Source organism: Bactrocera dorsalis, chromosome 1 (genome assembly GCF_023373825.1).
Source record: "Bactrocera dorsalis isolate Fly_Bdor chromosome 1, ASM2337382v1, whole genome shotgun sequence".
In the NCBI taxonomy this organism is placed as follows: Eukaryota; Metazoa; Arthropoda; class Insecta; order Diptera; family Tephritidae; genus Bactrocera; species Bactrocera dorsalis.
The window spans coordinates 65,870,691-65,885,127 of NC_064303.1; the positions used below are offsets into that span (position 1 = coordinate 65,870,691).

General features: G+C 36.2%; 1 protein-coding gene, 1 long non-coding RNA gene and 1 pseudogene across 3 annotated transcripts in view; 2 read left to right on the forward strand and 1 right to left on the reverse strand.

Annotated features, from left to right (window-relative positions):
• The window catches only part of LOC105224069 (cyclin-dependent kinase 5 activator 1), a 325,563-nt gene that overhangs the window by 158,458 nt on the left and 152,668 nt on the right, over nt 1–14,437 (forward strand). Inside the window, exon 1 of one of the 2 annotated variants that reach the window (XM_049462389.1) lies at nt 9,777–11,446. The exons of the other annotated variant lie outside the window; for it this stretch is intronic. The gene's annotated coding sequence lies outside the window, so the exon portion shown is untranslated. Of the gene's footprint in view, nt 1–9,776; nt 11,447–14,437 lie in introns of those variants that run through there. 2 annotated transcript variants of the gene reach the window in all.
• Nucleotides 7,333–14,324, reverse strand: LOC125775740 (uncharacterized). The gene is made up of 2 exons (XR_007421348.1): nt 13,491–14,324; nt 7,333–7,409 (listed from the first exon to the last, which is right to left on the reverse strand). It is a non-coding gene; the product is annotated as an uncharacterized LOC125775740 (long non-coding RNA).
• Nucleotides 7,407–9,702, forward strand: LOC125775616 (probable deoxyhypusine synthase; annotated as a pseudogene).

Below are 14,437 nucleotides of genomic sequence, written 5' to 3' on the forward strand. Positions count from 1 at the left end.
GTTCCATTGCCCGACCATGACGAAGTTCGAATAGCAGTTGCCCGCCTGAAGAACAACAAAGCGGCAGGGGCAGACGGATTGCCGGCCGAGCTATTCAAACACGGCGGCGAAGAACTGATAAGGAGCATGCATCAGCTTCTTTGCAAAATATGGTCGGATGAGAGCATGCCCAACGATTGGAATTTAAGTGTGCTATGCCCAATCCATAAAAAAGGAGACCCCACAATCTGCGCCAACTACCGTGGGATTAGCCTCCTCAACATCGCGTACAAGGTTCTATCGAGCGTATTGTGTGAAAGATTAAAGCCCACCGTCAACAAACTGATTGGACCTTATCAGTGTGGCTTCAGACCTGGAAAATCAACAACCGACCAGATATTCACCATGCGCCAAATCTTGGAAAAGACCCGTGAAAGGAGAATCGACACTCACCACCTATTCGTCGATTTCAAAGCTGCTTTCGATAGCACGAAAAGGAGCTGCCTTTATGCCGCAATGTCTGAATTTGGTATCCCCGCAAAAGTAATACGGCTGTGTAAACTGACGTTGAGCGGGACCAAAAGCTCCGTCAGGATCGGGAAGGACCTCTCCGAGCCGTTCGATACCAAACGAGGTTTCAGACAAGGCGACTCCCTATCGTGCGACTTTTTCAATCTGCTGCTGGAGAAAATTATTAGAGCTGCAGAACTGAACCGAGCAGGTACAATCTTTTATAAGAGTGTACAGCTGCTGGCGTATGCCGATGATATTGATATCATCGGTCTCAACACCCGCGCCGTTAGTTCTGCTTTCTCCAGACTGAACAAGGAAGCAACGCAAATGGGTCTGGCAGTGAACGAGGGCAAGACGAAATATCTCCTGTCATCAAACAAACAGTCGTCGCACTCGCGACTTGGCACTCACGTCACTGTTGACAGTCATAACTTTGAAGTTGTAGATAATTTCGTCTATTTAGGAACCAGCATTAACACCACCAACAATGTCAGCCTAGAAATCCAACGCAGGATTACTCTTGCCAACAGGTGCTACTTCGGACTGAGTAGGCAATTAAAAAGTAAAGTCCTCTCTCGACGAACAAAAACCAAACTCTATAAGTCGCTCATAATTCCCGTCCTGCTATATGGTGCAGAGGCTTGGACGATGACAACAACCGATGAGTCGACGTTGCGAGTTTTCGAGAGAAAAGTTCTGCGGAAGATTTATGGTCCTTTGCGCGTTGGCCACGGCGAATATCGCATTCGATGGAACGATGAGCTGTACGAGATATACGACGACATTGACATAGTTCAGCGCATTAAGAGACAGCGGCTACGCTGGCTAGGTCATGTTGTCCGGATGGATGAAAACACTCCAGCTCTGAAGCAGAGAAAGAGGAAGACCTCCACTCCGTTGGAAGGACCAAGTGGAGAAGGACCTGGCCTCGCTTGGAATATCCAATTGGCGCCACGTAGCGAAGAGAAGAAACGACTGGCGCGCTGTTGTTGACTCGGCTATAATCGCGTAAGCGGTGTCTACGCCAGTAAAGAAGAAGAATAGTTCTTTTATTTGTTTATTTACTTCGTCTTTAAAGGACATTGGATATTGATAAAATTTGGAATAAACAGGAGTGTTAGTACTTGTACAAATTTCTGCTTTAACGTTTGTGGTGTAGGTCAGTTTTTCATTAGGTTCGGAAAATAGGCTTGGGCATTTCTTTAGTAAGATTGCTTGAAAGATGATCTGTTCTGGGAATTATATTATTTACTTGTTCAATTTTTTTTTTATTGGAATTATTTTACCAGTTTTTAGAGACATTGTTTTATTACGTATATTAATTACATCACCAAGCTCTTTCAAACTATCATTTCCCAATATCGCGTCAAATGTTTTAAGTGTGGGTAATAAAAAGAATTTTATTATTGAGTTGGAATCGCCAAACATGTTAGCTAGTTTATGATGGGTTATCTGAGTCTTGCCTCCTACAGAGACAACATCGAAAGAATTTTTATTAAGAATTGGATTGGAAACTAATTTTGATTGAATATAATTTCTGGTTGGCCCAGTGTCTATTAAAATTTTAAAAATTTGCCCATTCCTCAACTTACATTCAAAATATGGAAGTGAGGAGTCCGTTATTCTAAAAAAATTGATATATTGGTATTCATTGTCATGGTTTACTACTAGCTCGGTGTATTCAATTAACGTTTGGTCTTCTTGAGCAGCTACTTATATTCTGTTCATACACCGACATTTCTGGTTCTTCTATGACTGAAGTCGGGTCTGTCTGAGATGTTTCGATATGGAAGTTTCTCTGCCTTTTATTCAGCTCGTTATGTGATATGCGTGACATAAGGGTCTTTTAGCGGCCTCCAAGGCAGGTGGTCTATTGATATAATTGATTTGTTTAGTGTGAATGCTCTTGTCAATGTTCATCGGCTCTGGCCTTGATTATGGTTTAGGTGTAAAAGGACGGGGTTGTTGGTATGGAGGAATCGGTCCAAATTGACTGCCTACATTCAGAAAGAATGGTTTTTGTTGAAACTGTCAAAAATTAGTATTATTTTGTCTGGGCAATAAGAATGGGATTGGCTGAGGAGCCATATTTGATGAGAAAAGTGGTTTTGGTTGTAAATTTGGGTTACTATGGATTTGGTTTTGCCTGTGCATTGGTGGGGGTCGTTGTGGCGATTGATGCGTTTGGCGGAAATTTAATTGTTGCCCTTTATTCATAGCATGATTTGACCTGAAAGCTTGATTTTCTAATTTCAAGCAAATATGTAGTACAGTTGGTAAGTCTGTGGGTTCTTTTATACCCAAAAGTCGTGACAAGTCTCCACGTAGTTCTCTGGCAAAGGTGTCTAGGGCTTTATCTCTATATAACTTGGTCACGAGTTGTTGAAATTCTAAATTTAAGTCCATGCAACCAATTCTATTTAATATTATCGACAGATGTTTATAAACGGCTTGGTGGAAGTTTTCAACAGACTCGTTAGGGCCTTGAACTATTGAGGTCATTTGGTATTCTAGAGTGCTCAAATCTCTTTTATCTGTGTGAGGCATTTGGATATGGCAGTCCAGTTTAAGGGAACATTGTAAGATTCTAAGGCAATATCGGCATTGCCGATAATTTTATTGCGAATTGTGTGCAATATTCCGAAATATTTAGGCGAGCCTCTAGTGTGCTCATATGTTTGCAAAATCCTATCTACTTTCTTTCTCCACGACCTAAATTCAGCTGGGTTGCCTGAAAATTCGCGTAGGTTTTTAACAATGTCCGGTACTTTATCTAAGCCATCTAAATTTCATAAATGTTCAACATTAATTCCCTGACTCTCTGTAGTAGTAAAATCAAAAGTGTTGGTTTGAGTCTGACGTAACAAATTTGGCAGCTGTTCGGCCAAAATTTGTCTAACAGTTTCTTGAATTTCAGCATTTGCATTAGTTAAATTAAAAACTGTGTTAAATGATACATGACTTTACTTTATGCCTAATTTAACATTAATAAATTCTTTCTTAACTGCAGGTATAGCCTTTGTTAAACCATCTGCTAACATTTCGCTTGTTGAAATATATTCCAGCTGCAATGACTTATCTCGTAAATTCTCTCGTATAAACTTCGCTTTGATGTCCACGTGCTTAGTTCGAGCAGAAAAGTTATTGTTCCGAACAATGTGAATAGCGCTCTTGTTATCACAGTACATTTTTATTCCTTCTGTACCACCATGAATTAGTTCCGACTCTAGCCGATGTAACCAAATCGCTTCTTGCATTGCGCTTACTACAGATGTTAACTCCACCTCAGTTGGTGACAATGCTACGGTACGCTGTCTGTGCGATGACCAAGATATAGCTGCACCTTGCATTATAAATACGTGACCAGGAGTTGATCGCCTTTGATCAAGACCTCCTGCCCAGTCAGCATCACAATAACCAGTTAAACTTTGAGCTGATTTCCGAAACACGATGCCTTTGTTGACTGTACCCTTCAAATACCTCATCACTCACTTCAGTGGGAGCCAATGACCTTTGCCGGGGTTTTGTGAAAAACGACTCAGCAAATTGACTGCGAAGCTTATATCAGGCCGGGTATTTTGGGCTGCATACAACAGACTACACACTGCCTCCATACATGGAACCTTTTCCATCTTTTTTTTTTCTTCCTCAGTTTTTGGACACATTTCTATTGTTAGCTTTTGCGACAAATCTAGTGGCGGAGCTACCGCATTACAATCGTCCATTCCAAACCGTTTTAGTACACTGGAAATATATTCAGACTGATCAAGTTTAATTAACTTTTTTACCTCATCGCGCTGTACTCTCATCCCAAGTACGGATGACGCTAAACCCATGTCCTTCATTTTGAATTTCGAGGACAACTCGTTCTTAATCCGCTGCGTAGCCTTTTTGTCATTAGAGAACACCAGAACGTCGTCTACATAAATTGCTACGTATACCATGCTGTACTCACTCACACAAAAGTAAATACATTGATCGACTTCGCTCCGAATTAGTCCTAGACTAATTAGTATCTCATTTAATTTATCGTTCCAATCTTTGCTTGCTTGTTTTAAACCACGCAACGATTTTAATAGACGACAAACTCTGCCAGAATTGTCATTATAACCTTCAGGTTGTTTCATGAACACTTCTCCTTGATGTTCACCGTTCAAAAATGCAGTTACCGCATCTAACTGATGCACCGACAAATCTTGTTAAAAATCGTAATGTATTGTATCTGACTACCGGAGAAAATGTTTCCGAATAGTCAACACCTTGTTTCTAAGAGCAACCGTTAACCACGAGCCTTGCTTTACAACGAACCAGCGCACCTTCAGCATTGCGCTTCGTTTTAAAAACCCACTTCGAATTTATTGCTCTTTTACTTTCCGGCATTTTCGTACGCACCCAAGTTTTATTTGTCTTATGAGATTCTATCTCCTCTTTCATTGCGCGTTTCCAGTCATCTGCCTCTGGACTATTCAATGCCTCTTCAAGATCCACCGGATCATTATCATCAGACACCACGCTTAACAACAAATTCCTCTTGGCCTTGTTAGCAATACGCTCTGATGGACGAACTGAATACTTTTCGCCACAGCTACCTCGCTATCATCAGGAGTATCGTATTCACCTTCCGAAGATATACTGACATCACACAATTAGCTCTAATTCAGCTCCCCTGAATTGTTAATGTCATTAGCTTCGTTTTCATTAATTATATCAACTATTAGACTTGGCTCTGCGCGCTTGTATTTATTACTTGTATTTTCTAAAAATTTTACATCACGACTCACGATAAACTTGTAGTCAGATTTTCGGTAAAGCCTAAATGCTTTTGACTCTATGCAATAACCAACAAAAATACACTTCTGATTTTGTATCTAACTTTAAACGTTTTTGTTTTGCTCGGGCGTATATGGAGCTGTCTTTTGGTGAGCAATACCACATTCACGCAAAAATTTTATAAATTGAGAAATACAATATTCAGTGCCATTATCTGTTCTCAGCACTTTTATTTTTCGTCCACGTTGCGTTTCTACTTCGCTTTTAAACTGCTTGAATTTTTCAAATACATCTGATTTAGATACGCAAATACCTTTCTAGAAAAATCGTCAACAAACACCAACAAAATCTTGCACCGCTGAACGATTTTGTGCTAATTGGACCAAGCACGTCCGAATGTGTAGCGTCCAAGCAATTTTTAGCACGAGTAGCAGCTGATTTAGTTGTTATTCTAGTTTCGATGCCACAGTTAAAAATTATCAATAGATGTCATTGCTTTCCCAACTGGAATTTTAGCGCAATCTAATTTGTACAAACCATTTTCTGATACGCTTTTGCAATTAATCTGTTTTTCGCGTCAAGGATTTTACATATATTCCCTTCGAACATCACCTTTTTGTTTTGTTTTTTTATTTGCCGAACCGACAAAAGATTCGCGCAAAGACTGGGAACACATTTCGAATATTTGTTTTAACTTTTTGCCTGTTCACATTTAAAACCAGGCTGACTTCGCCTGCGCTGTTAACGGGAACTCGCTCTCTGTTAGCTAAAATTACTTCATTATGCTCTGCTGCAAACTTCGAAAGTAACTTCAGATCGTTTGTCATATGTGACGTTGCGCCGGAGTTAACGTACCATACATTTTCGCCGCTCTGAGAATGCAAACACGAATTCGCTAACAGCGAATTTGAAAACATTGCCGTCCTGTTTTTACCTTCATTCTCATTTACTTTCTTTGATTTCGGAGACTTGCGGCACTCTTTACGCATATGGCCTTCCTGACCACAATTGAAACAACGATACTTTTTCCGATTACGATCTTTTCCCGTTGAATTTTCGGATAAACCGTTCTCCGTTATTTTCCAGCAACTTTTTACGACCAAATACGATTTTGCTTTCCGCTTCCAATAATCGAAATTTTCACGTCCGCGAAGTTTTTCAAAAGGAAAACAAAGAGCACCTGCCGCCTTTTTCGTTTAAATAAATCAATTTTAAATAAATTTACTTTTAGCAAAAGGCAAATAACTTGTTGAGCAATAGGCCCATAACCTGTTGAACAGAGTTACACGCAGTTTCAATGTAAGATGACAACTGACTTTATTGAATATAATATACATACATAATAACAGTATAAAAGAAATAAGAAGTATAGTGATGCCAGATTTACAATATCATAACAATTACACTTAGTAATAATTGAGAATATTATAATTTATTTGTAATGTAAAAATTATTATGTAATTTGAAATGTACAAATTTAATTGTTTATCTTTTTTGTTTTCTTTTAAATTTTAAAATTATTATTTTTAAGATTGATCATTAAAAGAATTTATTTATTACTTAGGTTTTGCAAATTTTCTCAGTGTATTTTTTCAAAATATTTTATTTATTTATTTCTTAAAACAACTTTCCTTAAATTTGAGTAAATTCTCTTTCACTTAAATTATTTACGTTAATTTAGTTCAATTTGGAGTCTTCTTCATTTATTCATTAACTTACATATTCTTATTGATGTGGCTGCTCCTCCTGGTGGATCGGATGTCTTCCTTTTCGCTTTCTACTTGGGATCCTGTAACACACACTTCAGTTGGGGATGTTCTGCGGGATGACCTGACAGAACGTGCAGTCCACCATTGGGTTAGCAGTTATTGGTAACCGACCTTTAAGATGTCTCCGTTCCAATAATTAGAACATTCCTAATAATTCATTTGGTTGTCCAACAGTATTGTTTTACACTCTGTTGGTCCCTGCTCGGGCGCCAGTTAATATTTTTAAAATTAAAATAAAACTTTTAAATTAGAGAAGTTGCTTTATTGAATGTTCTATCCACAGTATATACAGTAGATAACCTTTTCGTGGTAGCTTTCTGGGGGGTGAATAGCGGCCATCTTGGATTTTCAGTGGTAGCAACCTGTAGCAACGCAGTGCTGTATAAATTGAGGTAGTAAATACTTAGCAAATTTACTTTATTAAATAAAAAAAAAACTATAAATGTTGTTGCTTAATATAACAGAAAATTATTTATTAATGTTATATATTTACCAATAGGTGATTTAAATGCCATAGTGTGCAATATTTCGCCCATAAAAATATCATTTACTGATATTCAGATATTCTTTTTGTAGTGAGTTCTTAATAATAAAATTCAGCCCTGTTTTTAGATTTCTCGGTGGTGAGTTTTCTTCTGAATGTATTTGTTTACATTTGACCGACAGAAAACATAAAAGGTGCAGCTTTCCATATTCGAACATTTAAATTAAATCAAAACAAAGTTTAGTTTGTATAAAGTTACTAAATATTTTATTTAAAGTTTAATAATTGGAGTGAACATAGGTTTTATACAATAGAAAATGTCCGTTGAACCAGATATCGCCAAAGAAGCGGTACTTAAACGAAGTGAAAAAATACACCTAAAACATACCCATTGTGCGGGGCTATGATTGGAATCAAGAAATTGATTACTCAAAATTATTTGAGTCGTATGTTAATACGGGGTTTCAAGCTACTAATCTTCGGTTGGCAACAAGAGAAATCAATCTAATGGTAATGTAACCATTTTATTATGGAAAAGTGTATGTATTTTAAAATATTCTTAGCTTGATTGTAGGCAGCAGCCGTTGAAACCTGAAGAAGCCGATTTGCATGAAACGGATGAATTCATTAGACGAAAACATAGCTGTACAATATTCCTTGGATTTACATCTAATCTAGTGTCGTCGGGATTACGGGAGACATTACGATTCCTCGTTGAACACCAAATAGTGGATTGTGTAGTAACGATAGCGGGTGGCGTTTATTAAATGCCTAGCTCCCACGTACATGTGATCATTCAAATTATCTGGCCGAGATTTAGGAGATCGTAGTATAAATTGTATAGATAATTTGCTTGTACCGAACGATAACTATTGCAAGTTCGAGGATTGGCTCATGCCGCTACTTGATGAAATGGTTGAAGAGCAAAAAACGAAAGGCATGATTTGGTCTCCTTCTCGTATTATACAATGACTTGGGGAAAGGATAAACGACATCAGCTTAATATACTACTAGGCTGCGAAACATAAAATACCTGTATTTAGTCCTGCCCTTACAGATGGTAGCCTAGGTGACATGATGTATTTCCTCTCTTTCCGTCACCCCCCATTAGTGGTAGATATTTTGTCCGATTTGCGACGTCTAAACACTATGGCTGTGAAATCCACCAAATCAGGAATGATTATAATTGGTGGCGGTATTACAAAGCATGACATATGCAATGCGAATTTAATGAGAAATGGATTATTCCGTTTTTATTAACACAGCTTCGGAATTCGATGGCAGTGACAGTGGTGCTCGACCAGATGAGGCTATTTCTTGGGATAAAATGAAGAAAGAAGCTTCACCAGTTAAGGTGTATGCAGAAGCTAGTTTAGTAGTGCCATTGATTGTTGGTGTGACTTTTGTTAAAAGACATTTCAATACAAAAAAAGAAAACGAACCATGATAATAAATAATTGTAAAAAATGCAAATTGTGGACTTTAATTTGTAATAGTAAACGAACTTTTTAATAAAGCTTAGTCAATATGTATTTTTCATAAACTCTTTATTCCAACGAAATTAAACAAATTTTATTAACATTATAAATATTTTTAATAATTTATTTTTTGAATTTTGCTGGCGAAGGCGGCAGAACTGTGGACATTCCTGGAATGTGTTATATTCCTAGGAATTCTTTGGGGTTGAAGCGGCAGCAGTTCTTTGTAATTTGAGTTCATATTTTTCAGAATATTCAAGTGCAACAGCCACTTGGATTTTGTGCAAGTGTTAAACATATTTGTATTTACCTTGTATGTATGTGTGTAGTAACATAAATATTTCCGTTGTGATTTATGGAATATTGTTGATCACCACCCCAGAGGTTTGCAATAAGGCGCGTTACCGACTTTTTTGTGTGTTCGGTTCCCCGGTAGGCCTATTTCACAAAAGATTTCGGCATTCTTCTGTAAACACAAACTTATTAAAAACTTTGACATATTTCTAATATATTTATACACCTTACCTTAATTTAGCTTTATTTCAGCAACAACACTTATCCACAATATAAAAAATAAAATCTTATAATTAACACTAATATTTATTGTTAAAATCTTCAATATACATACGTTTGTGTTTAAACTCAATTTCCAATTGATGTTTTCCTATAACGGCTAACGAATTGTCAATTAGTACACATACTTATGTCAAACGACAAGTTACCATCCAGGATTGTATCTTACTGCATGCAAAAATTTAGAAATACTTGAAGCGTGTTTAAAAATTGCCCGAAAAAAAACAACTGATTTAACATCAAACAACAAGTAATATCCTAATAAAATTGAACAAAGATTCAAAATATATCAATATAATCACTTAAATAACGTAAACACTTGCATTATTTAATATATTTTAAAGTGTTGATCATCAAAATTTAAAATTTATATGTAGCTCAAATGCTAACACAACACCCTGATTACCATGAAAGTAGCAAAAAAAGTGTTACACAACACCCTAAGATTTCTTAGAGGTGAGTATAGTATGTATGTAAACAAAGCAAATGTTGTCTACTGTATATACTGAGGTTCTATCAGAACTGATCTTTCTTTTTTTAACAATTCTTAACAATACCCTGATCTAGCTGTGGGTTTTCGGCAGCGACGTTGGTTTTGCTGGCGAAGGCGGCAGAACTGTGGACATTCCTGGAATGTGTTATATTCCTAGGAATTCTTTGGGGTTGAAGCGGCAGCAGTTCTTTATAATTTGAGTTCATATTTTTCAGAATATTCAAGTGCAACAGCCACTTGGATTTTGTGCAAGTGTTAAACATATTTGTATTTACCTTGTATGTATGTGTGTAGTAACATAAATATTTCCGTTGTGATTTATGGAATATTGTTGATGATTGGTAAGTTTTATACAACATTTCAACATGAACAATATTTAATAATAATGATTTTAACTAATTTAGGATGAATTTAACGATTACTTTGAATTTTCTTCAAGAAATAATTGTTGATTAATTGTTTCTTCGCAAAACCAGGATTGCCAAATACGCATTTTATTGAAATATGTATTAAAAATTAGTACTAGATTTCTTTAGAGCTGCATACTAGCGCAAGAAAATGTACCACACGAAATTTTCTTGACAATTTCTAAAGCGTTGTTTTATATGGAGTTTTTACATTTCTTGAGAGCTACATCCTCAACTTTAATCTGAAAACTTTGACATTCCTTTCATCTACCGATATTCTGCTTAATACCGGTAAGCCATTTGGACATAGATATGTCCATTTACTGTGCGATTCTGTACTGTGATACAGTCTCAAGTCTCTAAATTTGAGATTTTGAGTTAGAGACAATTTTCGAGGTCTCAAGTTGGAGTCAATATTTTGAGACTAACGCTAGAGACTGTTTAGTGAATAGCAACTAGTCAAATTGAGATTTTACCTCAAAATGTCTCAAATAGAGACTAGAGACTGGTTACAGAATCCCACTATTAAAGACATATTAGCATATTCTTTTCCCTCAGTGTACGAAATATTATGATATTTAAAGATAAACAAAACGGAAAAGAAGTCACAGTAATCGTATCTAGGCATACGCAAATTAATGTCTTTTTCCATTCCGATTATATAGATATATAACCTTTGAAATTAATTAATAATTTTATAAAAGATATTATCTTACAAAACTGATATATACATATTCTCTGTTATAAAACCGTATTATATTTTAAATCTTTATTTCAGGATGTGGCATTTATAAATCCGGCAAATGTAATTTTTGTATACATGCTAATAAGAAAACTGGTAGTTGGTGAAGAAACCAAGGAATCGGAGCTGCATCTGTTCTAACGTGCCTATATTTATCATATTCTTATATGTGCAATGAAATAAGCTACCCATTGAAACCATTCCTAGTCGAAGACTGTAAAGATAAGTTTTGGGAAAGGTAAGTTGTCTTATTATTTGCGGCACAAGAAGAGTGTATTTGTTCATGAAAACTAAAACCCTGTAAAACACTTTTTTGAGTATAAACAAAAACAAATGAGGGGCAAAGTTCAGATCCCTTTTGCTTTTCCAATAAACAAAACATATCATAAGATCCAACCAGATGTAATCATTAGATTATGTAGATGGAGATAAGAAAAGGTATTAATCTATTTCATCCATTTTTAACGCTAAAAACCTTGTGGTTAAGAAAAATTGTTTACATAATTTCGTCAAAATATTGGGCCTAAATAAAGGTTAAAGTCAAATAGAATAACGAATATAATTATATTTAGTATATGGGAGTAGGGAATATACCATATAAAATTAACCTAAATAACTGAAACTTTCAACACCAGATGCCATTATTGTTAGGATAATATTCCCTTTCAATTTCCTTAAGAGTTAAGCTGAACCCACACCGGGTTAGTCAAAACAGTTTTTTTTTTTGTCTCATACGATCACTGCCCATAGCTTCATATGTGGCAATCTACACCGAACAAGACGAAACGAAAACGCATGTTCGAGCTTTGACTTGTTTGAAGAGCTGTTGTCGAACTTCTTAAGTTTCATTGCCATACAGCCAACGCACACCAAATGCAACAAAACCGTCTTTGTTGCCGATCAATACATGCAGAGCTACGGCGTAACCCACACCGAATAAAACAGACAAGACAAGACAGAAAACCCCGATACCACGAGATACTTACCTGCTAAACTGCGCAAGATTGTCGATTCATCCATTCAACAGAATGCTTTCTTTGCTCTTCCAGAAAACATTCTCCTTAGTATGATGACTGACGAACAGGTAGAAGTCAGAAAAGCAGAGTCTGACACTGTAAATGGAAGGGTTAGATGTAATAAAGTGCCAAAGCTCAATTTCAAAGCTAATAATTATTACGATATCATTAACTAGAAGACTATTACCTTGACTTTTCCACCAGTTCTTTGTTCAGTTTCTAACGAATAACTCATAAAAGGGCTGTCGGGAGACACTGCAGAGGTATGAAAATTTAGTGAATTCCCCTCTCACACCGTGGCAGTCGAGAGAACCATCAAACTGGTGACAGAGGCATCTTCTAAAGTTATTGGTCCCCAATCTCAGGATCGTTTTATACGCTCTACACTGAAATCAAGGCAAAAGTGCCAAAGTTTAGTACAAAATCTGATTTTATCAATAAATTTGACACAGATTTAGACTAAAACAAGCCTGACATATGGTTGGTTGGTTGGGTTGGACTTGGGAGGAACGCGAAGAGCGGCTACCTCCACGCGGTGGGTTCTGGGTGACCAATACAGGTTAGCTGAGAGCTGCAACAATTTTGACCTTGCGCTGTGGCGCGCCGCCTTTTCGCTCGTATCTCGGGAACGGTTCGTCCTACGGTCATTATCACGTATACCATTTCGGTAGCAAATGATGTGACAAATAACTTTTGTTTCATACATTTTGCCATGAGATGCGTATTTCAGGCGCTAGGTAGACAATTTCACGATTTTAGGCGAATTTCCTAAATTTCAAGGCCGGAGTTGGGATTGAAGATGCAATCCGATCTCAAAACAAAAAGTTGCATTGGAATCAGGAAGTGATAAGGCAACTTTTCCGCACTATAGAAATCCCGAATCGAAAAAGGTCCGGAATCGACCTACCCTACTGGATACGGACCTTTGACCAGGCTGGCATTGTTGGTGGTGTTTATACTGGTTCCAAGATAGACAAAATTATCAAAGGCTTCAAAATTATGACTGTCAACAGTAACGTGAGAGCCAAGTCGCGGTTGAGACGGCTGTTTGTTTGATTTTAGTAGATATTTTGTCTTACCCTCGCTCACTGCCAGACCCATTTTTTATGTTTCATAATATCGATAAACATTTTTATAAGGTTTTCTCCTTACTTTCCACATTTTTGAAAAACGTAACATGAGACTTACGACCTTAAGTTATTATTAATAAATATTGAATAGATTTAAATCAATATAAACATTATTATCTGTTTTTTCATTACTTACAGCTTAGTTCGGCTATCGCACATATCTGGTTATACTCAGTTTCATAAAGCAAGCGGTTGATGTATTATCATTGTTCCTTTTGTTTATAGAACTGCAGTCAAACACTCATTACATTAAGCAGCTAGACAATTTCTGCATGCAGTTCACGAAAAAAATTGATTAATTGAGAGTATTCCGGAAATTAAAATTAATTACATGTACACGTGGCTCAATAATCGGATTACATTAGCGGTCAGAAATGTAGATGTTAACGAAATAAATTTCCAGATGCAACAGTTCTTAGCTGGCGATGAGAAGTATTTTAAAACACTTATTATTGTTGATGAAAATTAATACATATATACTTTTTCAAATTTTATTTCTAAATTATCTAGATACACTAACATAATCTGCGGTTGAAAATTAGTTCACCTATTATTTTTCAGCGTAATCGTTTTGATTGTCAAACGTGTACCGTTGCGTTATTGAGGTCAATTGAAATAAATATATTGAAACAACCATTATTATTTAACGCTAAATATGAATGAAATCGATTTAGACTGTGATCTAAGCTCCAATACCCCAAACCTAATGATTTCCGATTCTCGGTTTGACTTTTCCCTTATATACCCAATATACAATATTAACTTTTGAAATTTATTAATTTATGTCGCATTTGTATATGTATGTAACTATCTCAATTGAGTTAATTATGACCATATCATAAGTTTTTTTTGTGTGCAATAATATAATTATATTATTTAAAAAACAAAAGGAAATTTAAAATAAAAAAAATAGTTATAACTACTAGAGTATTTTTTTTTAACAATTTGTAATGTTCGTAGAGCATCAGTTCATCATTATCTGTTTCATAAGTTTACCTTTAGATGGTAAATTTAAAAATTGCAACTTTGTAAGACCATAAATATGACATGGTACTGAGCATGCTCTAAGCGTAGTAAGTATTT